This window comes from Lolium perenne, chromosome 4 (assembly GCF_019359855.2).
Source record: "Lolium perenne isolate Kyuss_39 chromosome 4, Kyuss_2.0, whole genome shotgun sequence".
NCBI classification, from domain to species: Eukaryota; Viridiplantae; Streptophyta; class Magnoliopsida; order Poales; family Poaceae; genus Lolium; species Lolium perenne.
This window is the reverse complement of record NC_067247.2, coordinates 154,591,990-154,615,786: the sequence shown is the minus strand read 5'-3', so window position 1 is coordinate 154,615,786 and position 23,797 is coordinate 154,591,990. Positions and strand designations below refer to the sequence as shown.

Here is a 23,797-nt window from a genome sequence, read left to right as displayed (position 1 = left end):
AATTCAGTAAAAATATCGACAAACCAAGCACATCCAGATCAATATTCATTTCGTACGCGAAAAGACGTCCCTAGGTGAAGTCCGAGTTTTGCATATTCCCTTCTCTTTATATTCCGCTATAGGAAGGGGAAGGGATCAACGAGTCAGCTATTATTATTCCTTAACAATAACTTCTTTGCATCCGACGACTGAGAGGGCGTTAATGCATATTTTATTTGACCATATCCTATTATTAATTTATTATACCCTAACCCTAATCGCCCTTGAACCTAATATAAAACCCGAAACGTCGTTTCCCCTAAACTCCTCGTTCTATAATGCCTGCATCTAGCGCCGCCTCCCCAGTCCCCTCCACCATCACTTTCCTCCACCGCGTGCACGCGTCAGCCTAGACACCACCGTCGCCGCCCGCCATACCCCCACTCGGACGCAAGCACCGCTACCGTCGCCGGAGTCCGGCGGCCGGACAGAAGACTCGTCCTGCGGCGGCCGCCGCCAACGCCCTCCAACTCATCTCGCGGACGCCAGGGCCTCCTCAGCGGAGCGACATCACTCAAGATCTATGGGAGCGCCTCTAGGTTTTGCTCATCTCCATTATCCAGATTTTTGGTTTATTACTTAATGTAGATTTTCATTGTTTCTTGGCGTGCTGAGGGGCAACGCCACCCGCGTCACGGGTTAATATTTGCTGCATGCTAGAGCCTTGATACAATCAGTATGTTGATTGTTTGACGAAAGTGCTGAGGCATCTTGCTTCTTGCACCTCTGCAACTTGGGTAACAGTTTTCGGTTGGTTAATATTTTTCTGTCTTTCCCGAAATTCAATTATTCGCAACATGGAACAGGTCATGTGAACACTGGGGGTGTAGGGATACTGGGCCTGGCATTTACATCAAACGTGTGTTTCAAAATAAGTTCTTAGCCTGTTCTAGGCTGCCTGACATGTTCACGTGAGAGTATACAGAACAAGTTCAACCAACCAACGTGATAAAAACTTAGGGATATACTGCAATGTCAGTGAGTTTCTTGCAATTCTTCACAGTTATTTTTTTCTGTTGCTGTTCTCTACTACTCTGTTTGTTGAGATTGTGTTAGCCTCATACAAGATCCTATTTAGCGTTTGTTCAATTAGTTGAACCTTGTCCTTTGGTGTTCAAGTGTATAGTTAATTATTAGGAAACAGAAAATGGTCCACTTCTCAACCCTCAACTCACTCCAAAAACTGTCCAAGTTGCAACCTCTAACGATCGAAAACTGTCCACTTGACAGGTTGTTTCACAAGTGTATTTTTTTACTGGTGTGAAGGCCATGTGTTCATTATGTCACCGTGTCACTGGATAGCTCAGTATAGAGTGAGAACAAAGAGAAATATAGTGAGATATGGCACAGGACCAGTAGTAAAGTTCAAAGTTGGAATATGACTTGTGAGTGTTCAGAGTTTGAAGTGGAAATTTGCAAGTGTTGAACTCCCCGGTAAACACCAGCTTTCACGAAGCACTGAATATGATATTTGTAGTTATACACTACCTATCAAGAGGTAGTGTATTCCTTTTCTGTCCAGTTATTATTGAGATAACTGTTGAGAGTGATACTATGATATCCTTTATTTGAGATCATGTAGGAGATCTTGCATTGGATTAGATAGTCTAAACTATCATGTTTCTGTTACATATTATATATTTTTATTATAAGGGTAATAAACATGGATCCAGTTTGAGTAGGTTTGTTTTTATCTTTTTTTAGAGTTAGGTTTGTTTTTATCTGAGTAACTGAGGGGCCATATGCAGCAAACAAACTACCATATGTTGCCATGATTAAGTGGTATATGTTCAAGCAAAAATGCATACACTTGCTATGAAATGATCAGGATCTTCGCCTTATTTTCATGTTCTCGATAAAGTGTTTGATATTTCTTAGTGGATAAATTAAGCAAAAATGCTGAGACAAGGCCAAGTTTGTGTACAAGTAGCGTTCTCTCTGTTTCAGACTTCCAACACAAGCGTTATCATCCCAGCTCACTGATTTCTTTTGATTTTCAGACAAGAAACAGCCCAACTCTGAGCTTATCGATCTGAAATGCACTTTTCAACCAATGCCTTAGCGAGAGAATGGAGGAGTAGACGCCTCTTCTTCTGGTTTGTGTCAAACTTACTAGTTGTGGTTTAACGTAACAAATATCCAGCCATTAGCAAAGGTAGGTATAATGTTAAAGTGATCTATGTGAAAAATGGCCCAAGCCCAAACAAATTAGCCCAATAGCATTATGTGCATGGTCACCCCAGTCCTAGTACCTCACGGAATAGACTTGACCGAGCTTGATCTATCAATATGCATTGACGGCTCTAGCAAATACCTTTTATATGCCGCCCATGATGTTCCAGTTGATCGATTACTGCCGCCGCACTAGGGCATATAGATGCGCAGGTCAGAATCGCTCGGACATCTATGCTTTGTCAAGCATCGTGACCGCATCCCCACTACATTTAGCAAAATAAGTAGCCCACAATTCCAGTGTCTTTTGGCAACCTATAATATCTAAAATTTTCATTTAACCATCTTTGACGGAGTGGTCCCAACGAAAGGAAACTATGCCTTCGCCATCATTTCGTAAAAAATATTCGGAAGTTTCTAATTTCTAAGGGCTCGGGGTGTCCTCCATGCTAAAGTGTAAGTGGATTAAACAGACATAGAAACCGCAATGATCCGCTGAAGGACGAAAGGAGACAACTAATTCTCTTTATGGTTATTGTGAAGTATTTGAGACCTAATTATGTTCTCATGGAAAATGTTGGTGACCTTCCGCAATTTTTTGGTGGACTTTTTTGGAAGCTATGCGTTGAGCCTCTTTGTGGCCATGAGTTACCAAACAAGGCTTGTGCCTATGGTTGCATGATCTTATGGGCTACCGTAATTTAGGATTCTTGCATTTTTTTTGCCATGAAATGCACAAATCCTAAATTGTGGTAGCCCATAACTCCTCCAACCATAAGCCCAAGTCCTGTTTGTTAACTCATGGCCACAAGATGACTTAATGCATAGCTCCTAGAAATCCAAAAAAAAATTCAAAAGGTCAACAACATTCTCCATAAGAACATATTTGGGTCTCAAATAGTTCACAATGTCCATAAAGACAATTAGTTGTCCATTTATTTTGTCTTTCGGTGGATCATTGCGGTTTCTGTTTCTGTTTAGTCCACTTGTGCCTTGGCATAGAGGTCCCCCACAAATAACATTCACAAAACCCTGAGAAATTAGAAAAACATAAATAGCTGCCAGCCTGCCACATCAAATGAACAAAAAATAAACATAGGGGTTCGGTACCGTCATTAAGGAAAAGTCTTCAAAATGGAAATGATGTTGCCATAAAAGTCTTCAACCTAGAGATAAGGTGAAAAACTGGTTATTGCAGAATGTCATGCCTTAAGAAATGTATGGCATCGAAATCTACTCCCCATACTAACAGCATGCTCAAGCATCCATTCTAATGGGAATGATCTCAAAGCTCTAGTGTATGAGTTCATGCCCCGAGGAGACTTGCATAGATTACTGAATTCAGCTCAAGACCATGAGGGCTCTTTAGACTTCATACACATTACAGTGGCTCAAAGGCTAAGCATTGTTTTGGATGTAGCAGATGCGTATCTACAACATAACAACCAAGGAACTATTGTTCATTGTCATATGCCTAGCAATATTCTTTTGGATGATACTATGACTACTCATGTTGGAGATTTTGGTCTTGCAAGGTTCGTAGTTGATCCAGCAGCATCATCACCAGATGACTCACACTCGACGTCTTTGATTGCAATAAATGGAACTATTGGATATGCTGCTCCAGGTATTTCCAATTTTCATATTCTGGCAACATTGTCATCAAATTGAGAATAACATAACCTTATACTAACATTGGAATTCAATTATTTCTTGCATGTGAACTATAGAATGTGCAACATGTGGTCCATGTTTTGACTGCTAGCTATGTCTATAGCTTTGGAATTGTTGTACTTGAAATGTTCTTACGGAAGAGGCCTACAGATGGTATGTTCAAAGATGGAGTAAACATTCCAAAATTCGTTGAAATAAATTTTCCTGCCAAGATATCACTAACCTGCATGTTTTTGTATCCTTATTATGTTCCGGGGCGCACTTAATTTTCTTTCTAGGTATTTTTATGTGGTGAACTAATTTATATATGACTGCGAAGTACCATTGTTCTGCTATCCTTTTGTGTTATGTTTCACTAATATTTTTGCTGGGGCAAAAGTTGTCCTATAGATATGTTTTCCTTATAAGATTCTGTGATGCAGCCATTTAGCTTTTAATTTTTGGTATTTCCAGCTTCATTGTCTATGAAGAATGGGTATGGTATACACTCTGCTAACCAGTGTGCTCCTAAGTAATACATGTTCTTCAGAGAAAGGGACTTTTCGCACAGACAGATCAAAGGAACATTAACCAATGAGGTAATTGTATTTGTGCCCTGACTTGTTGCTAATTGCAGCTTGGTTTATGCGTTTTTTCAAAGGGGTTGTAGCTCTGATCACAAAAAAGTTGTTGCATATATATGTTATGTTTGTGAATTCCCTCATATGCAGCTGCTTGGCATGAATTTCCTAGGCAACATTTCCTCAGCTTCTCTCATAGTATATTGCAGGCTGAAGGCACAGGCTCTCATATCTGGAGACGCTTCTCAAAATTATCCAAAAATTGTGGTATATCATTTACTTTTCTTACCTATGCTATCAAAAAAATATTCAGCTGGCCCACACACCTCCACTTTCCTCGCCCTCGCAGGCCTCCTCCTTACGATCATCAGGTGTAACAGCCCAAGGTCAGCCTGTGTGTTCGGTGCCGGTGGCTTGGAAGATGCAAAAGTGTAGGAGTAGAAGCAGTGCAAGGAAGACGTGGCCGTGTGGGACCAGAAGCAGTATAAGACTGTCGCTTCGGGCAGCTATTGCACTGTGCTCCGCCACTGTGCTCGCCTGCACCATTGTTGAGCAATAGAGAACTAAGGTAAGATGGTCTCATGATGTGTTATTTCTAATGCAAAATTGTGTTTTTGCCTGTTGGTAGCCTATCACGAGAAAATATGCATATCTGTATTTGACCGATGATACCAATTGTCGTCTCAGATAGTGATGTCCTTTTTTCTACATTGATGGTTGTTTCAAGCTCGAATTTTATTGATCCCTCATGGAAACTTTGCACTAAGCAATACCTTACGAATTCACTATCTAGACATTCGAGGACTGTTCTGTATTAACAGCAAAAAAAGTTTGTAGCATCTAATTTATGGTCCACTATACATTTGTGAGGTTACACTTTAATTGTTTGCATGCATGATGTATCGTCCCTCCTTGAGATGCAGATTAGTGATTGCTGATTTATGTACACTTTTTGTCTCGTGGTATTTTTAAGGTTCAGATTCAGGTGCTCGGTTCCCCATCAAGGCCTTCGCCTTCAGGAGGGCTCCCGGATAGCAGTCAGGAGCCGATCGATTCCATGGAAATATTCATGATGAATACATCTATTTAGAGGCACTCTTGATCCTTCCACATGAGAACTTCTCTCAGTGACTACAACTCCCTTCCTGGCAGGCCTATTGACTACTTCCCCATTGATTAAGGTTACTCTGTGCGATTGACTTATGCTTCTAGGGCTGAAGCCTCAAACAACTCTCCACTGGTTCTATTCTTACGGACTGGCCTGATTGGTCGACGACCACCTTATGAAAAGCAGTGGCGCACCTGCCCGACCATTGGAGCAGTGCAGTTCAGTTCATGGCAGAATTCTCCTAGACCTTTGGCCTCCTCTGCATCGCGACCGTTAATCTCTCTAGGTAGTGTCGCCTTCTTTCCCACCCTGGCAGCTGCCTCCAATGGCAGAATTGTCACATTTGCTCTCGCTGGGCTGGAAAGGAAGTATTCTTGCCAACATTACTTTGGCGGGTCTGTAGCCGGAGTGCCATTGGACTCCTGTAAAGGTACTTCTTATTTAACAACAGGTCCTCTATGAACAAAGCTTCTAACTCGTGTCTGGAATGGCACTGATTACTTATTAGTTCTATTTTTAATTATACTGTCATCACCATATGAACAGCTAGGCATGCAAAGCTCTCGTTGATTTATTTTTTGTGTGTGGTTGTATAGTAGTTAAATTTGAATGGACATACTCATCATTTTTATTTGTTGTAATACCAGCCTGTAAATCTTATGTTTCTTGTCAAGAGAAAACAAATCCTTAAACATGCTGAGTGATACAATTTTCTTTGATTTATTTTAGTATACATGCCCAATTGCTTGATTAATTGGTTCTTTACAAAAACCAAAAGCTTTTTGCAATGGAAAATCCTTTCTAAATGCATATGCAGCACAATGATCTGCATGTGACACCAGCCCTTCATAGTTTCTCTTCATTTCTCTAATAATGGTGGTACTTTTACAGTGCTTAGTTAAACAATGTGAACTAAATCAATTCCTTTCATCATAGCTTCAAAATTTGTATTCTCAGGTCCGTTGAATACATCACGGAACCCCCACTAAATGCTTATGAACCAGATAATTTTTACTCACATAATTTATTGCCAATGCCCACCTGTTCAAAACATTTGAACTGCGGTTGCTATGTATATGTTATGGATCAGCAAGGTAGTTGATCTGTCTTTTTTTGTGTGTATTGAAGTTCTTAAGATTATGGTCTATTTATAAGTTATTACCAGATTTATTGGAATTGAATTTTCCAATGGCCTTTATAGCTGATGTTCTTCATAATCAGTAATTGTTCAGGGGAATTTAAGGATTTTCCATTTCATACATATAGAGTACGTACTGTTGAGTATGCCTGTATGTAACAGGTTGCATTAAGGTAGTGCTATTGCCGAGCACAAAATGCACCATATGTTACTTCAGACAGCTCAGATAAGCTTTCCTAAAAAAATGTGAAATGCTACAAAGGCCTCTGTGGTACTTTATTTATTTCTTACTGTGTATACATCTCTGCCTCGCAGGGTTGGCTTCCTTCTCCACTGTAAATTTTCGTACAATATTCCATTGAAACTGAGACTACATTACAGAGGAACATGATGGGATCTTAATGATCCAGCAAGGTATAGGACGAGCTCCATCTTTGCTAGAAAATTGCTTCATGCCTAGCATAATTTGTCGACAAACCATAGTGCTTTCTCATCTTTGGTCTTCGCAATTCCAGATTGTGATTAGTTATACTATTTTTATCTGTTAGAAGGTAATCGTTTTCCTTTTTCTATTTTTTCGTGAAACAGGGCAAAAACTTTGCCTATCTTTAATCCTCTTTTATCTTTCTATCTTTTGAACATGTCTTCTCATTTGTAATGACATAGTGAAAGAAATGAAAGATCCATTTTCACTAGTGTTTGATAATTATACATGTGCATAACTCTGAAATAGAAACATACTTGGCTTCTACTCTTGCTGTGGTAGTGGTAGGTGAGCTGCGACGTGAGAACTAACCTGATGCCTACCATGCAGTGGCACTCATCTTGTTGAAAAACCAAAAGTTTGGGTGAATCGCAAAGTGGTGGATAGAAGTTGAAACCTTGATCAGAGGCTTTCAAAATATGGCATAGCTATCCTGGAGTATGGCTTGGGCAACACACTCTGCTTGTGCGGCTCGTCTAGGCAGAGCTTCCTCCCTGATGATTGCCTGGTCACCCATGCTGCTTCGGTGATGACTTTGTTTAATCTGGGATGACTTCTTGTTGCATTTTCTTTTGAGGAATCAGCCAGACCTCTGTTATGTTTAAGGTAATATGACTGGCAATGTTGTTAATAGTACGATGATGACATCCCGTGACTGTATCGGTGTGCTGCTAGCAAAAACAAATAAATGATCTCCTTGGCTTGAAAGTGTTAGGGCGTCAGCTCATGCAAACGGATCAAAAGAATCTATTTGTGCCCGTGTGGATAAAAAATAGGTCTGATCCTGGCCAGTGGTTCGACGCAAAGTGAATAGTAATTTGGGCTGTGAATACGTTGGCACGTTTTTCAAACTTCGGTCAGCAATTTCAATAGTGTAGCCAGCTGCTGACTATAAGTCAAGTGCCATGTCATCTATATCTACCTTAAAGCCAACATATACAATAGTGAGCTATAAAAGTATAGTACTTTATCAATGTATGGTCCAACTTTCACTCCCATAAAGTGCCTAGGAGCACGTGCTAAAGCTCTTGCACAAGAGCAATTCCAATACTGTAGCCAGCTGCTAGCTATAAGCCAATTGCCATGTCATTTATAGCCAACTTGGAGCCAACATATACAATAGTGAGCTATAAAAATGTACTAATTCCATTTCAAGGAATAAGGTGTCCTTTTTTTACCTGATTTTTGTTTGACCAAAATTACTTTAAATTTTAAATATATAAAGATTGTTTGTATGAAATTAACATCATTAGAAAGTGCTTTTCAGCACGAATCCAACGGTGCTAATTACATATAATAAAATTAAAATTTTATTACTGAATTTTTATGGTCAAAGTTCATCTCGAAATGCGCGTGTGCCTTATTCCTTGAAACGGAGACACTAGTACTTTATCAGTGTATGACCCACCTTTCACTCTCATAAAGCATATAGGAGCACATGCTAGAGCTGGCTCTTGCATAAGAGTCCACTCTCCTTCTCTCTTCCCCTCTCCCTCGTTTAACTAAGCAATAAAATACTATTTTAATCCTTATAGCTAGTTGACTAGAATTTATTGTACTTATTCTAAGAGCTCACTCTCCTCTCACCTCCTCTCTCTTCCAACTAAGCAATAATATACTATTTTAATCTTTATAGCCAGGTGACTAGAATTTATTGTACTTGCTCTGACGGTGTGCACGAGGCTTGGACTGCCGCCCTTGTTGCGTGACTGCAATGCTGACAACCTACATGGCTGCTTGCGGCAGCGCATTCAATGGCATGCTTCGGCTTGGCGGTGTTGGATTTCTGTGCCTCTATCAATTATAGAGGCCACCTGTTGTCCCTTTTTAAGGCCATTGGCTTTTGCCCCGCCACTACGATTAGCTAGTCAAGCACTCCTGTATTGCTAGCCACTGGCCCTCTATTTTCCATAGAACAGGCAGCGCGACCTTAATCATGAGCAATAGATGACCAAGGCGAAAGGCAAACCATGACTACGTGGCTAAGTTGTCGACAACGAAGAAGAAGCCGTGCATTCACGTCTTCGTCAACGTCGATGTGGCCCACGCCCTATACCGCGAGCGCACACCATGCACTCCTCCTCCCCTGGGGATTTATTACGGGGCGTACTATTTAGCGAACTGAAAGTTAGGCAAGAATGGATCTTCTGGTACCCTAGCTGGTTTGTAGGGAGTTAGTCCAAAACGAGGGTAACTATCCAATAAAACTCATGCGCTCCTTTAAAAAAAGAAGTTAGGCTGCTTTGAGTCACTGACATATCAAGACAAGTAGGACCATTATATATGTAAGGTCCACAAGCCAGTGACTCACAAATCACCGAGAAAAGTTAGCAAGCCAGGCCAGGAGTGCCTATACATTGACTTGGTCGGTGGGTGCAACATGTCGCACACCCCCGACCAGACATGGGCCAGACCCATTAGTCTCGTACTTCGTTTGGGTTTCATTCCCCTCGGTCTTTCATTCTCTCCTTCTGCTCCGTTTTCATTCTGTCTTCATGCAAATTTTCAAAAGCTGCACAATCTCAAAAAATGTTCAAATGTTTTTCCAATTTTGTAATGAAAATTTTAAAATATGAACAATTTTAAGTACAACAATTTTTTTAATATGAACAATTTTTAAAATTTTACATTATTTAAATATAATTTATTCAAATTCAAAATTCAATTTTCAAATTTGTACAAATCTTAAATTTGAATATTTTATGAATTTTTATATATTTTAAAATCTGAAATATAAAGAAAAGAAACAAGAAAGAAATAGAAATAGAGAAGAAAACATAAAACAGAAAAGAAACGATAAAGGGTAAAAAGCTTACCCAGGCAGACCCACACCCGTGGAGGGAGGGGGACGCGTGTGCGGTGCTTACCAGGGTCGGTGTATAGGCTTTGCCGTGCTAGCCAAGGCTAGTAAATCTAAATCCAACTTACATTACCATGACGTCAAAAGGATAATCCTAAGAATCAAAGAAAAATCCAAACCGAACAGTTTTTTCCAGCTCTGGCGATCGCGAAAGCGACCTATTGATCCTTGGTTTCCTGTACCCCCGCCGCTGGTTCCCCTGCCCTCCGCTAGCCGCTCCGTCTGCTGGATGGTGGGGGTACCTCGGAGCAGGATGACCGATTTTCATAGGGTGTTCGAGTTCTTCGTCTTCGATGTAGGGGCATCGGCGGCGACGAGAATAAAGGTCCTTCAGCCTGCCCCAAATTGTTGTTCCTTTATGGAGGAGCTTCGACGGGTTGAAGTTTGGAGTCGATCGACGGGCACTAGGTTTGACGTGTTAACGTTTTATCTACAATGACAACGTTCAATAGAAGGGATGATGTCGTAGCGTATTGGTGTCCAAGTTCTGCCTCCACCTGATGAAGCTCCGCCATGTACCGCTTTGTTGGTGAATTTGCGAGTTTGGTGTCCCCCATCTCCGTCTAGCCGAAGCTGGGATTATCTCCCGACCCTTCTCAGTGCTAGCTTCTCTGGGACAATGATCTCTCGAGATCGTGGTCACCCGCATCTTCTGGTCTACATCGACGACTTTCCGACCGCTGCTTCTACAAGTGCCTAGGTTTTTTCAAGATTTCTCCAACATGAGCTTTACTTCGCTGATGGCCCAAAGGTGGTATCGAGCTTTGCTCACGGCGCGACGTTGAGAGATGCAGAAGGAAGATGGTGCTGAATTTTTTAAGGACTTGTGTTTTATTTTTTTTTGTAAGGATGTTCTTGTAAAGGCTGGTTTCAGATAATATATGACTTTATGCCTTTTTGCAAAAAGAAAAAGAATCAAAGAAAAATCCGTTGAAGAGCTGGGGAAAGGCCGAACTGGCAGTGCTATTTGCTAGTCCAATTCTCATCGTGGGTAATGGAGCTCTCGGGGAGGTGGTAATTTGGCTCATAGGAGAGCGAATGCTTCCATTATATAAAATAATTGAAAAACAATTTAAAAAATGTTAAAAAATTCTAACACAAACTTTTTAGTGTACATCGTGACATTCTATGTTATTGCATTAATTTTCGTGGATAAACAACATTTTATGTAGCGTGTACAAAAAGGACAAAAAAATATCATGTACGTAGTCGTGTTATAGCATCAAAACTTGTCTTTTTTATAGGAGTCTCAAATTTTTTTAGTTTTTTTTTGAAAACTTGTGTACGAACATAAAATATATAGATGTATATGGAAAATTTTATTTTACAATTTGTTGACACTTCGAAATGTTTTTTTTTGTAATAACCAATATATTAAGCCAGCAAGCCGCCTCATTACAAACCTTCTAGTTCCCTTCGGTACCCTGGTAAGGAACTGATACTTGCTGCTTTAAAAATTTAGTACAGTTACATCGTTCAAAGCATCTGTCAAAATAGATGGAAGTGGATCACTATCCCAAATACAGAAATTATTAGAAACAAAACTTAATCTAGCTTGATTATGCGCCGTCTTATTTGCTTCTCTAGGACAATGCTGAAAAGAGATTCTTCCAATTCTTTGAGCAATCTGAAAATAATCCGCCAGAACTGCTGAATAAGGACTCTAAAGCTCAATTTCTCCATTAAAAGCTGTAATCAATTCCAAACTATTAGATTCCACCACTACAGGAGAGCATCCAATATTTTCCAGTAGCAACATGCCATTCTTCAAAGCCATAGCTTCGGTAGAGGCTGGACTTAATATGTTCAGCAATGGCCACGTCCCGCCACCAATAACCTCACCATGATCATTCCTTATAATAGCTATCGTAGAACCCGACCCATTAGGGAAAAAAGCATGCATCTATGTTCAGCTTGTAATGGAGAGCTGGGGGTTTACTCCAGGTTATCACCTTTGGCGTTGCTCCCTGATAAAGAAAAATTCATAGTTAAAGTTTTAATGAAAAACGCTGAACTAATTGGTGAAGCAACATTTTCTCCTTTTACTCCTTGACAGTTCGAAATGTTGATTCACCTAACAGAAGCAAATGCTCATATGAGCAAAGTGAATATCCCAGCTCTCGGTCCATTTGCTATTTAGGACTATTCTTGTGGACTGAGATCCAGTGCCCTGATGTTCACAGGGCACAGCGTGCCCCGAGCCCCTGTATTTATCGTTCATAGCCATCCAACGGCCAGCAGCGGACCTTCTGCGCGAAAGGCATCCAGCACGCACCCAGGCACGCATCCAATGTCCGCACGAGCAAGCGATTGCGGCTGGGCGGAGCTCTGCCGCTGCCACTCGGTCGGTCTCTCCTGCGCAGCCACTCCGACGAGATCATCCGGTCAGATGCGACGGCGAAAACAGAGCCGCCAAGCTCCGGCACCACTTCGACAGTCTCCACCACGCGGCCGTGATGAATCTCGGAGCGGACACAGCTCTCTCCGTCCCGTACGAGGCCCTCTGCGTCCTCCGACGGCTCCTTCTGACGACCCCATCCTCTGCCCACCTCATCGCGGATTGATGCGGAGGATCTCCAAATCTCTAATGGGCTCTTTCGATACACGCAATGTCCGACCAAAGATAAGCCGTTACATTTTAGAGAGTGTTGTTGCAGCTCACGAGGTTATCCATGACGTGCATTCAAAAAAACAATCTGGTCTAGTTTTAAAACTAGACTATGAAAAAGCATATGATCGCGTTGATAGGGGTTTCCTCGATGATATGCTGAAATCTAGGCGTTTTAGTTTAAAATTCCGTAACCTGATCAAGTCTGTCCTTGTTAAAGGTGGTAAGTACTTTGTTGCTGGGAAGGGTTTAAAATAGGGTGATCCCCTGTCCCCCATCCTTTTCAACTTTACTGCCGATGTGTTTACAATTTTTTTATATAAAGCTGCTTCTAACAACATGATCTGTGGGCTTATGTCGAATGCTATTCCTGGTGGGGTTATTAGTCTTCAATATGCTGATGATACTATCCTTTTCCTTGAGAAGAATATTGATATGTCTAGGCATTTGAAATGGTCGTTGACTTGTTTCGAACAGATGTCTGGCATGCGCATTAATTATCATAAAAGTGACCTTACTATTAATGTAGTTGAGGAGGAGGCCAATCTGAAGGAGATATGCCCTAGAGGCAATAATAAAGTGGTTATTATTTATATCTTTATGTTTATGATAAATGTTTATATGTCATGCTATAATTGTATTAACCGAAACATTAGTACATGTGTGATATGTAGACAAACAAAGAGTCCCTAGTATGGCTCTTAACTAGCTTGTTGATTAATGGATGATTAGTTTTATAATCATGAACATTGGATGTTATTAATAACAAGGTTATATCATTGTATGAATGATGTAATGGACACACCCAATTAAGCGTAGCATAAGATCTCGTCATTAAGTTATTTGCTATAAGCTTTCGATACATAGTTACCTAGTCCTTATGACCATGAGATCATATAAATCACTTATACCGGAAAGGTACTTTGATTACACCAAACGCCACTGCGTAAATGGGTGGTTATAAAGGTGGGATTAAGTATCCGGAAAGTATGAGTTGAGGCATATGGATCAACAGTGGGATTTGTCCATCCCGATGACGGATAGATATACTCTGGGCCCTCTCGGTGGAATGTCGTCTAATGTCTTGCAAGCATATGAATAAGTTCATAAAAGACCACATACCACGGTACGAGTAAAGAGTACTTGTCAGGAGACGAGGTTGAACAAGGTATAGAGTGATACCGAAGATCAAACCTCGGACAAGTAAAATATCGCGTGACAAAGGGAATTGGTATCGTATGTGAATGGTTCATTCTATCACTAAAGTCATCGTTGAATATGTGGGAGCCATTATGGATCTCCAGATCCCGCTATTGGTTATTGGTCGGAGTGAGTACTCAACCATGTCCGCATAGTTCACGAACCGTAGGGTGACACACTTAAAGTTGGATGTTGAAATGGTAGAACTTGAATATGGAATGGAGTTCGAATATTTGTTCGGAGTCCCGGATGAGATCCCGGACATCACGAGGAGTTCCGGAATGGTCCGGAGAATAAGATTCATATATAGGATGTCATTTTATGTGATTTAAAATGATTCGGAAGGTTCTATGGAAGGTTTTAGAAAAGTCCGGAAGAAACCACCAAGGAAGGCGGAGTCCCGGTGGGACTCCACCTCCCATGGCCGGCCAACCCTAAGGGGGAGGAGTCCCAAGTGGACTCCCCAAAGGGGGCCGGCCACCCCCTCCCAAGGAAGGTGGAACTCCCACCTCTAGTGGGAGTCCTAGCTTGGGTAGGTTTCATGAGTTATGGAAGGTTTTGGTTTGGGGTCTTATTCGAAGACTTGTAGACCAACTCTTGGGTGTTCCACCTATATAATGAGGGCCAAGGGGAGGGGGCCGGCCACCCCCCAAGCACCACAAGGTGGCCGCACCACTAGATGGCCGGCGCTCCCCTCTCCCCAAACCCTAGCCGCCCCACTACTCCTTCTTCCACGTACGCTTAGCGAAGCTCCGCCGGGATTCTCCACCGCCACCGACACCACGCCGTCGTGCTATCGGATTCAAGAGGAGCTACTACTTCTGCTGCCCGCTGGAACGGGGAGGTGGACGTCGTCTTCATCAACAACCGAACGTGTGACCGAGTACGGAGGTGCTGCCCGTTCGTGGCACCGTGATCAAGATCTTCTACGCGCTTTTGCAAGCGGCAAGTGAACGTCTACCGCAGCAACAAGAGCCTCATCTTGTAGGCTTTGGAATCTCTTCAAGGGTGAGACTCGATAATCCCCTCGTTGCTACCGTCTTCTAGATTGCATCTTGGCTTGGATTGCGTGTTCGCGGTAGGAATTTTTTTTGTTTTCTATGCAACGTTATCCTACAGTGGTATCAGAGCCGTGTCTATGCATAGATGGTTGCACGAGTAGAACACAATGGTTTTGTGGGCGTTGATGCTCTTTTTATCTTTAGTTTGAGTACTTTGCATCTTTGTGGCATAGTGGGATGAAGCGGCTCGGACTAACTTTACATGAACGCGTTCATGAGACTTGTTCCTCGTTCGACATGCAACTTGTATTGCATAAGAGGCTTTGCGGGTGTCTGTCTCTCCTACTATAGTGAAGATTCAATTTACTCTTCTATTGAAAACATTAGTATCAACGTTGTGGTTCATGTTCGTAGGTAGATTAGATCTCTCTCGAAAACCCTAAACCACGTAAAATATGCAAACCAAATTAGAGACGTCTAACTTGTTTTTGCAGGGTTTGGTGATGTGATATGGCCATAATGTGATGATGAATATGTATGAGATGATCATTATTGTATTGTGGCAACCGGCAGGAGCCTTATGGTTGTCTTTAAATTTCATGTTGAATAGTATTTCAAAGTAGTTGTAATAGTTGCTACATGGAGGACAATCATGAAGACGGCGCCATTGACCTTGACGCTACGCCGACGATGATGGAGATCATGCCCGAAGATGATGGAGATCATGTCCGTGCTTTGGAGATGAAGATCAAAGGCGCAAAGACAAAAGGGCCATATCATATCACATATGAACTGCATGTGATGTTAATCCTTTTATGCATCTTATTTTGCTTAGATCGCGACGGTAGCATTATAAGATGATCCCTCACTAAAATCTCAAGATAATAAAGTGTTCATCCTTAGTAGCACCGTTGCCAAGACTTGTCGTTTCGAAGCATCTCGTGATGATCGGGTGTGATAGAATCAACAAGTGCATACAACAGGTGCAAGACAGTTTTGCACATGCGGATACTAAGGTGGCCTTGACGAGCCTAGCATGTACAGACATGGTCTCGGAACACGTGATACCGAAAGGTAGAGCATGAATCATATGGTTGATATGATGAACACTTTGAGTGTTCGCCATTGAAATCACACCTTGTCTCGTGATGATCGGACTTAGGTGCGGTGGATTTAGTTCGTGTGATCACTAAGACAATGCGGGGGATATTGTTTTGAGTGGGAGTTCACCTAGATTTTTAATTATGTTGAATTAAAATTTGAACTCAATTTGTCATAAACTTAGTCTAAACTTTTGCAAATATATGTTGTAGAGATGGCGTCCCCAATCAATTTTAACCAGTTCCTAGAGAAATAAAAACTTAAGAGCAACGGTAGCAACTTCACCGACTGGTTCCGTCATGTGAGGATGTTCCTCTCTAGCGGAAATCTGCAATATGTGCTTGATGCACCGCTAGGTGACCCTCCTGCAGAAACTGAAACCGATGAAGTAAAAGCTGTTTACGAGACTCGGAAAACTCGGTACTCTCAAGTTCAGTGTGCCATCCTGTGCAGTCTGGAATCCGATCTTCAAAAACGTTTTGAGCACCACGATCCTCATGAGTTGATGAAAGAGCTGAAAGCTATTTTTGAGACTCATGCGGCCGTGGAGTGCTATGAAGCATCGAAACATTTCTTCAGCTGCATGATGGAAGAAGGCAGCTCCGTTAGTGAGCACATGCTCGCCATGACCAGGCATGCGAAGAAACTCAGTGACTTGGGAATAGTGATTCCTAACAGACTGGGGATTAATCGTGTCCTTCAATCACTGCCACCAAGTTACAAGAACTTTGTGATGAACTACAATATGCAGAACATGAACAAGGAGTTACCTGAACTCTTTGATTGAGATTGAGATCAAGAAAGAGCACCAAGAAAGCTGCTGAGATTGAGATCAAGAAAGAGCACCAAGTGTTGATGGTCAACAAGACCACCAGTTTCAAGAAACAGGGCAAGTCTAAGGGAAAATTGAAGAAGGGTGGCAAGAAAGCTGCCACGCCTCCTATGAAACCTAAGAACGGCCCTAAGCCTGATGCTGAGTGCTATTACTGCAAGGAGAAGGGACACTGGAAGCGTAATTGCTCCAAGTATCTGGCTGATCTGAAGAGCGGCCTTGTCAAGAAGAAGAAAGAAGGTATATCTGATATACATGTTATAGATGTTTATCTCACTGGTTCTCGTTCTAGTACCTGGGTATTAGATACTGGTTCGGTTGCTCATATTTGTAACTCGAAACAGGAACTAAAGAATAAACGAAGACTACTGAAAGATGAAGTGACGATGCGCGTTGGAAACGGATCCAAAGTCGATGTGATCGCTGTCGGCACACTTCCTATACATCTACCTTCGGGATTAGTTTTAAGCCTAAATAATTGTTATTTTGTACCCGCGTTGAGCATGAACATTATATCTGGATCTTGTTTAATGCAAGACGGTTATTCATTCAAGTCTGAGAATAATGGTTGTTCTATTTTTATGAATAATATCTTTTATGGCCGAGCACCAGAAAAGAATGGCTTATTTCTGTTAGATCTCGATAGTAGTGATACGCATATACATAACATTGATGCTAAGCGAATTAAATTGAATGATAATTTTACTTATATGTGGCACTTGCTGCCTTGGTCATATTGGAGTGAAACGCATGAAGAAACTCCATACCGATGGATTACTTGAATCACTTGACTTTGAGTCACTTGATAGATGCGAAGCATGTCTAATGGGAAAAATGACTAAGACTCCATTTTCTGGTATGATGGAGCGAGCTACTGACTTATTGGAAATCATACATACCGATGTGTGCGGACCAATGAGCGTAGCATCGCGCGCTGGTTATCGTTATGTTCTAACCTTCACAGATGATCTGAGTAGATATGGGTATATCTATTTCATGAAACATAAATCCGAAACTTTCGAGAAGTTTAAGGAATTCCAAAGTGAAGTAGAAAATCAACGTAACAAGAAGATTAAATTTCTACGATCTGATCGTGGAGGTGAATATCTGAGTTATGAGTTTGGCATGCATTTAAAGAAATGCGGAATACTTTCACAATTGACACCGCCGGGAACACCACAACGAAACGGTGTGTCCGAACGTCGTAATCGAACTCTCTTAGATATGGTTCGTTCTATGATGTCTCTTACTGATTTGCCGTTATTATTTTGGAGTTATGCATTAGAGACAGCTGCATTCACTTTAAATAGAGCACCATCAAAATCCGTAGAAACGACACCGTATGAATTATGGTTTAATAAGAAACCTAAGCTGTCGTTCCTGAAAGTTTGGGGTTGCGAAGCCTATGTAAAGAAGTTACAACCGGACAATCTAGAACCCAAAGCGGAGAAATGCGTCTTCATAGGATACCCTAAGGAAACTATAGGGTACACTTTCTATCACAGATCCGAAGGCAAAATCTTTGTTGCTAAGAACGGAACCTTTCTTGAGAAAGAATTTCTCACTAAAGAAGTGACTGGAAGAAAAGTAGAACTTGATGAGATTGATGAATCTATACTCGTTGATCAGAGTAGCGCAGTACCGGAAGTTGTACTGCATCGCCTACCGGCAACGAGAGGAAGCTAATGATAATGATCATGAAACTTCGAACGAGGAAACTATCGAACCTCGCAGATCGACAAGGGAACGTACCACTCCCGATTGGTATGATCCTTGTCTAAATGTCATGATTGTGGATAACAATGATGAGGACCCTGACGTATGAAAAAGCGATGATGAGCCCAGATTCCAACAAATGGCAAGAAGCCATGAAATCCGAAATGGGATCCATGTATGATAACAAAGTATGGACTTTGGTAGACTTACCTGATAGCCGAAAGGCTGTCGAGAATAAATGGATCTTCAAGAGAAAAACAGATGCTAATGGTAATATTACTGTCTATAAAGCTCGACTTGTCGCAAAGGGTTTCCAACAAATTCAAGGAGTTGACTACGATGAGACTTTCTCACCTGTAGCGAAGCTAAAATCTGTGAGGATTTTGTTAGCAATAGCTGCATTTTTCGATTATGAGATTTGGCGTATGGATGTCAAAACGGCGTTCCTTAATGGAGACATTGAGGAAGAGTTGTATATGGTACAACCCAAAGGTTTTGTCGATCCTAAAAATGCTGACAAAGTATGCAAACTTCAACGTTCAATCTATGGACTGAAGCAAGCATCAAGAAGTTGGAACCGACGCTTTGATAAGGTGATCAAAGACTTCGGGTTTATACAGTGTCATGGAGAGGCCTGTATCTACAAGAAAGTGAGTGGGAGCTCTGTAGCATTCCTGATATTATATGTAGATGACATATTATTGATCGGGAATGATATAGAACTATTAAGCAGTGTAAAAGGTTATTTGAATAATAGTTTTTCAATGAAAGACCTTGGTGAAGCATCGTATATATTAGGCATCAAGATTTATAGAGATAGATCAAGACGCCTAATAGGGCTATCACAGAGTACATACCTGGACAAGATTCTAAAGAAGTTTAGAATGAACGAAAGTAAGAAAGGGTTCTTACCTATGTTACCAGGCAAGGTCTTGAGTAAGACTCAAGGACCGGCTACGGCAGAAGAAAGAGAAAGGATGAGTAATATCCCCTATGCCTCGGCAGTAGGATCTATCATGTATGCCATGCTATGTACTAGACCGGATATAGCACATGCTGTTAGTTTGACTAGCAGATATCAAAGTGATCCAGGAATGGAGCACTGGACAGCGGTCAAGAATATCCTGAAGTACTTGAAAAGAACTAAGGATATGTTTCTTTGTTATGGAGGTGACCAAGAGCTCGTTGTAAGTGGTTACACCGATGCAAGTTGGAACACTGATCCTGATGACTCTAAGTCACGATGCGGGTACGTGTTTATATTGAATGGTGCTGCGATAAGCTGGGCAAGCTCGAAGCGGTGCACGGTGGCGAAGTCTTCAACAGAATCAGAGTACATAGCGGCTTCAGAGGCTTCATCAGAAGCGGTATGGATGAAGAGGTTCATTGTAGAGCTCGGTGTGGTTCCTAGTGCATTGGACCCATTAATCATTTACTGTGATAACGTGGGTGCCATCGCCAATGCACAAGAACCAAGGTCACACAAGAGGCTGAAGCATATCAAGCTGCGTTACCACTCGATTCGCGAGTACATCGAAGATGGAGAAGTAAAGATTTGCAAAGTACACACTGATCTGAATGTAGCAGATCCGTTGACTAAAGCTCTCCCTAAGGCAAAGCATGACCAACACCAGAATGCCATGGGTGTTAGGTATATTACAATGTAATCTAGATTATTGACTCTAGTGCAAGTGGGAGACTGAAGGAGATATGCCCTAGAGGCAATAATAAAGTGGTTATTATTTATATCTTTATGTTTATGATAAATGTTTATATGTCATGCTATAATTGTATTAACCGAAACATTAGTACATGTGTGATATGTAGACAAACAAAGAGTCCCTAGTATGCCTCTTAACTAGCTTGTTGATTAATGGATGATTAGTTTTATAATCATGAACATTGGATGTTATTAATAACAAGGTTATATCATTGTATGAATGATGTAATGGACACACCCAATTAAGCGTAGCATAAGATCTCGTCATTAAGTTATTTGCTATAAGCTTTCGATACATAGTTACCTAGTCCTTATGACCATGAGATCATATAAATCACTTATACCGGAAATGTACTTTGATTACACCAAACGCCACTGCGTAAATGGGTGGTTATAAAGGTGGGATTAAGTATCCGGAAAGTATGAGTTGAGGCATATGGATCAACAGTGGGATTTGTCCATCCCGATGACGGATAGATATACTCTGGGCCCTCTCGGTGGAATGTCGTCTAATGTCTTGCAAGCATATGAATAAGTTCATAAGAGACCACATACCACGGTACGAGTAAAGAGTACTTGTCAGGAGACGAGGTTGAACAAGGTATAGAGTGATACCGAAGATCAAACCTCGGACAAGTAAAATATCGCGTGACAAAGGGAATTGGTATCGTATGTGAATGGTTCATTCGATCACTAAAGTCATCGTTGAATATGTGGGAGCCATTATGAATCTCCAGATCCCGCTATTGGTTATTGGTCGGAGTGAGTACTCAACCATGTCCGCATAGTTCACGAACCGTAGGGTGACACACTTAAAGTTGGATGTTGAAATGGTAGAACTTGAATATGGAATGGAGTTCGAATATTTGTTCGGAGTCCCGGATGAGATCCCGGACATCACGAGGAGTTCCGGAATGGTCCGGAGAATAAGATTCATATATAGGATGTCATTTTATGTGATTTAAAATGATTCGGAAGGTTCTATGGAAGGTTTTAGAAAAGTCCGGAAGAAACCACCAAGGAAGGCGGAGTCCCGGTGGGACTCCACCTCCCATGGCCGGCCAACCCTAAGGGGGAGGAGTCCCAAGTGGACTCCCCAAAGGGGGCCGGCCACCCCCTCCCAAGGAAGGTGGAACTCCCACCTCTAGTGGGAGTCCTAGCTTGGGTAGGTTTCATGAGTTATGGAAGGTTTTGGTTTGGGGTCTTATTCGAAAACTTGTAGACCAACTCTTGGGTGTTCCACCTATATAATGAGGGCCAAGGGGAGGGGGCCGGCCACCCCCCAAGCACCACAAGGTGGCCGCACCACTAGATGGCCGGCGCCCCCCTCTCCCCAAACCCTAGCCGCCCCACTACTCCTTCTTCCCCGCACGCTTAGCGAAGCTCCGCCGGGATTCTCCACCGCCACCGACACCACGCCGTCGTGCTATCGGATTCAAGAGGAGCTACTACTTCCGCTGCCCGCTGGAACGGGGAGGTGGACGTCGTCTTCATCAACAACCGAACGTGTGACCGAGTACGGAGGTGCTGCCCGTTCATGGCACCGTGATCAAGATCTTCTACGCGCTTTTGCAAGCGGCAAGTGAACGTCTACCGCAGCAACAAGAGCCTCATCTTGTAGGCTTTGGAATCTCTTCAAGGGTGAGACTCGATAATCCCCTCGTTGCTACCGTCTTCTAGATTGCATCTTGGCTTGGATTGCGTGTTCGCGGTAGGAATTTTTTTTGTTTTCTATGCAACGTTATCCTACACAATCTGTTTGCACAGATCTTTGGCTGCAAAATTTCAGATTTTCCTTTTACTTACCTAGGGATCCCCCTTCACTTTTCTAAGTTGCGGAGGGAGGACTTCCAGCCTATCTTAGATAAGATTATGAAACGTATTGCAGGGTGGATGGGTAAGTTACTGTCCTATAGAGGTAGACTCATCCTTCTCCAGTCTTGTATTGCTAGTATCCCTATGTATTTACTATCTTTTTTAAAATTCCCTAAATGGGCTATCAAAATCATTAATTCACAGATGGCTCATTTCTTTTGGAATAACATGGGTGACTCTCATAAATATCATCTGGCTTCCTGGGACTTGGTTTCCCAAAAAAAGGAGTTTGGTGGCTTAGGTATCCAGAATATTAGAGAGTTTAACTTGTGCTTGCTTGCTTCTTGGATCAAAAGGTACCATCTTGATAAAAATAAGATTTGGAAAACTATTGTAGATTTTAAATATAATCTGCCTCCAAATATTCTTCGTGCCAACCCTACACATTGTTCTCCCTTTTGGAAGGGAGTGATGTGGGCAGCCTCTGCTGCTCGTGTGGGTTATAAATGGAAAGTTGGTAATGGGCGTAAAGTGCTTTTTTGGGAAGATATTTGGCTTGGCCAATGTTCTCTTGCGATTTTATTCTGGGATCTTTATGTTGTTGTGAATGAACAATCAAAGACAATCAGTGAGGTCTGGGATGGGGTTGAGTTAAAATTCTCCTTTAGGCGATCGGTTTCTCCCGTTTTGTTCAACAGGTGGCTCGAGTTGGTTGAGCTTGTTAAGACAGTAAGGTTCTCTGATGAGGAGGACTCTCCGGTCTGGCTTTTCCACTCCTCGGGGACCTATTCTGTTAGCTCTTTTTATTGTATTGTTAATAACGGTGGAGTTATTCCTATTCATACTCCAGCAGTTTGAAAACTTCATGTTCCTCCTCGTATTCATATTTTCCTATGGCTGTTATCCAATGATAGGCTCCTAACCAGAGATAATTTGAGTAAGAGAAGGACTGTTGATGATGATTCCTGTTTATTTTGCAATGAACATGAATCTGCCAAACACTTGTTCTTCGAATGTGTTGTGGCAACGAGCCTTTGGGATGTCATTTCGGATATCTTTAAGCTTTCCATTGGCAAATCGTTTGAATCGGTTGCTCGCTGGTGGTTAAGTGATAATAAAATACAGTGCTTAATATTTTTGCTTCGGCTACTTTGTGGACCTTATGGTCAGTTCGTAATGAAATGTGTTTCCAGGAGCTAAGATGGCCAGGTGTCAAGGACATACTCCGCCGACTCAGATATACGATCAGAAGCTGGCATCTGCTATGCCCGGACAAACATTCTGTGCTCCTGGACGCGAATCTGCTCCTTCTGGATCACCACCATGGGGAACTCCTCCGGATAGCCTGGAACTGACTTCCCTGAGGGGGCTTTCTGGCAAAGATCGGGGAGCTTGTCCTCAGATGATGGAGTAAGAAAATCATCGACACCAGGAAATGTTCCAGGGGGAGCTCGCTGGAGTTGGTTTTTTACTTTAGAGTTTGATCATTTAGGTTTCCTTTCCCGTTTTGATGCCTGAACAAATGAGTTTCTGGTGTTAGCCTGTTGTATTTCTCCGGTCCTGGTGTCCCGAGGGTCGCAGCTCGGTTGTAATAAACTCTGTGAACAAACTTGGTTGCATGCAAATGGAACCTGGGGGGTTCCAACCCCTTTTCATTAAAAAAAAAGTTGTGGCTACGGCGGCAGCGGCACAGGCTCCGCCTGAGAACGCGCTCGCTATTTCCCCCTTTCCGCTCACTCGAGTCGTGCCTGGGTGCGGACGAAGGGACA

The 23,797-nt window shown here is 42.1% G+C and overlaps 1 long non-coding RNA gene across 12 annotated transcripts; it reads left to right on the top strand.

Annotated features, from left to right (window-relative positions):
• The first annotated feature begins 321 nt into the window (after positions 1-321).
• LOC127294211 (uncharacterized) lies at positions 322-7,883 on the top strand. 12 transcript variants are annotated; one of them, XR_007846448.1, is made up of 10 exons: positions 322-578; positions 2,040-2,135; positions 3,747-3,838; positions 3,942-4,038; positions 4,339-4,463; positions 4,655-4,712; positions 4,795-5,013; positions 5,419-5,983; positions 7,007-7,105; positions 7,506-7,883. It is a non-coding gene; the product is annotated as an uncharacterized lncRNA (long non-coding RNA). The 12 variants fall into 12 exon arrangements; XR_007846442.2 differs by lacking the exon at positions 322-578 and adding an exon at positions 637-1,473; XR_007846445.1 differs by lacking the exon at positions 2,040-2,135.
• Positions 7,884-23,797: the final 15,914 nt, after the last annotated feature.